The sequence below is a fragment of the Balaenoptera acutorostrata genome, chromosome 17 (genome assembly GCF_949987535.1).
Source record: "Balaenoptera acutorostrata chromosome 17, mBalAcu1.1, whole genome shotgun sequence".
Classification (NCBI taxonomy): domain Eukaryota; kingdom Metazoa; phylum Chordata; class Mammalia; order Artiodactyla; family Balaenopteridae; genus Balaenoptera; species Balaenoptera acutorostrata.
This window is the reverse complement of record NC_080080.1, coordinates 46608775-46612050: the sequence shown is the minus strand read 5'-3', so window position 1 is coordinate 46612050 and position 3276 is coordinate 46608775.

Sequence of the window (3276 nt, the reverse complement as noted above, 5' to 3'; positions counted from 1 at the left end):
GGCCAGAGGGGGCGGGGCCTTAGGCGCGCGGGGCGGGGCCTGGCGCGAGCTACATTTTGGCCCCGCCCCCGTGACGCACAGCCCCGCCGGCTGAGCGGGTAAAGAACAGAGGGGTAGTGACAGCGTAGGGAGGGCTGGGATGCTGAGGGGAGCGGTTGGGAGGGCAGAAAGAGCAGAGAGTACGCGGGCACCGGAGAAGGAGGGGACTGCAATGAGGTGTAGAGTCGGGTGACGCGCGGTGAGCGCGGGGAGCGCCGGGCGCTCCCGGCCTTCCTATTAGGCGTGCGCGTGCCTGCCTGTCAGGGCAAGCTCTCCTTTCCTCGGACCCAGTCGCAGTCCGCCAGCTGCTTGGATCCTTGCCCAACACCTGTTGGTTGTTTCTGCAGTAACCTCTGATCGTTCACATCCACAGCTCCTTTGGTGACACTAGAGGAAAAAGTTCTTGATCTACTTTAAGGAGGATTTGCTAATTTTTACCTACCCAGGTAGTGACGTCTCCGTGTAGGTTTCAGGTCGTCGTTTAGTCCTTAAGGAACTGAAGGAATTAGGTACAAAGGCCCAACCTTGACAGAATGCCGCTTCTAACCCCAGAAGTCCTTTACTGAGCGCCAGACACCTGGACTAGGGACTTCTCAAAAAGATTCACGGAAGGACATTTTTAGGATTCGCAGTATCAGATGGCTCCTTCTCAAACATTTTTTGCTGGTTTCCTTTCTTCTTTTTGCCCTCTAAGGTTAGTGTCCCCCAGGTCCTCTTTTTTCCTTCTCCCTATTTAGAGCTCGCTGAACCCTCTCATCTGAGCCCATAGCATTGATCCCACTGTGTCCCCATATGCTGATAAGCCCCAAGTCTGTGTCTCTTTTCCTATCCCTACGTTGCACTCCAGCCTGTGGACACATCCAGATGGAATTCCTGTAGGCACCTCAAACTCAGCATAGCATGGTAGAAAGATACCAACTTGGGCTCTGGTGCAGAACAGATTTGGTAACTATGTAATTGGTCATTAATCCCTGAATCTCAGTGTTTGTTTTTAAATTGCAAAATGAAGATAATAGTACAATTTTAACTCATAAAACTGTTGTGAGGATTAAATAAAATAATAAAGATGCTTGGCACTGTGCCTGAAATCAATATGGGAAGGTATCCATAATTAAAAAGTATTGTTCCCCATAGACTTTCTCTTTCTTTTCTAACCTCAGTGGATGATCTTCCACCTACTTACCAGCCAAGTAGCCACCAGGACACTTTGAGTCTCTACTGATTAGATGCCTGCTTTCTCTTTCATGCCATTTCTCTCAATCCATGTTGGTTTGGCTGAGTCTCTCAAAGGTGTCAGGCACAAGCTGCTTCCTTCACCTCCTTTTTTAACTCCTGTGGTTCACATGGAGGAGCAACTCACTTATTTAGCTAAAGTTTTACTTCTCCCTAGAAGCTTCCAACACTACCTTCCCATCACCATCACACCCAGTTTGGTGTCTCCTTTCCGTTCCCACCCCTCTTTTTACATAGTTATTATCATTTGCCCACTGTGTTGAAATTTTTTGTTTACATCAGTGTTTCCCTCTTTACACTGAATTTCTTCAAGGTGGGCCCATTACTTATTTAATCTAAGAATCAGTAAGCACTTTTTAAATGTTTGTTGAATGAATAAATTACAGTTTACAAGGGAGGATATGAAGGCAGGAAAACCAGACAGGAGGCTAACAGAATTGTTTGGGCAAGAATACATGAGGGACTAAAGTAAGGTAATGGTCATGGAGTTAGTAGAATTGGGATAAATTAGAAGCTATGGGCTTGGCGACTGATTGGGTGTTAGAAGAGAGAGAGAAAGAGTCAAATATAACACCTGGGTTTTCTATTTGAGGTAGTGGATAGATATTGGAGCCACTGACCAAGAGAAACAATAGAAAGTTTGTGAGAAAGATGAAGGTTCAGTCTTGGTACATGAGACTTGAAATGTCTATGATACAGTCCAGTTGTGGCATGTCAGTAAGTGGTTGAAAATATGGATAAAGAGGGAAAACGGGGCATCTCTCCTAGAAATTTTGACATTGGTATATAGACAGCAGTTAAAGCCATGGTAATGGATGAGTGAATGGTGGTGGGTGTGTCAAATATTTCCTGTTGTCTTTCAGGTACATGGTAAGATTGCATTTCCCGGCCTCCTTGTGGTTGGGATGAGCTAAGTGACACATTCTGCCCATGAATTATGAGCACAGCATTTAATTGCTGATGCAAGACCTTCCAGAACTCTTTTTCTCTTTGCCATGGCAATCAACAATGTTCCAGAGAATATGATCTATTAATCTTGGTCTTGGAAGGATGATGCAGAACAGTGTCCCATCCACTTCATGATGGATATTTAAAGTGAATGAGAAGTCAACTTTGGTTGTTTAAAACAACTGAGATTTTAGCTTGTTTTTGTTTGTTTGTTTGTTTGTTTGTTTTCAGAGCAAATTTTTATCACTTCTTACTGAGTGAATGAGAAGAAGAACGAAAACTTGGATACACCAGTGTGCTCATTAGACTATTTGCATGCAAGAAAGAGAGACCAAGAAGCCACCTTAATTAAAAGGGTTGGAAGCAGGAGTATTTATATGGATATATTAGTAGCTATTAGGAATCAAGTCACCTCTAAAGAGAAGCTGTTCTTTTCTTTCCCGTTGTATCTCTGTTTTTCTCTACCTCTTTGATCAGTTCTCACACTACTGACAGCTAATTAACCCTCTTCTTATCCTATAATACACATTTCAGAGGAGCACAATTCAGTTGCAAGAGCCCATAGCTCTAAGCCACATCATGGGCTGCCAACCAGCCTGTGGTTGGGCCACTCTTATATCAGGTGCCCATCCTGATCCAAAGAGTGCCACCACTTTGCAAAATACTACTCCTGGACATGGGAGCTCTGGTCAGACTATAATGGGACATTTCCATTTTTGTCCCACTACAATTTAATTTTCAAAGAATTGTGAGAGTTATATTTTACAAATGTTAATTAGATGTGTCTTAACTTACAAACGCTCCAACCTCCCACCCTCTGCCTAAAACCTTTCTGTTGCTTTAGCAAAAACACCCAACTCCTTGCCTAGCCTACAAGCCCTTTATGATCTGACCTTTACCTACCATTCCTACCTCATCTCCTGCCACCCTTCCCCCAGCCACACTGGCCTCCTGTCTCTCCCTTGGATAAGTCAAACTGGTTTCAGCCTCAGGATGTTTGCACTCTGCCTTTGATGATCTCTCTTGTTTGAATACTCTTCCCTTACCTCTTAGAAA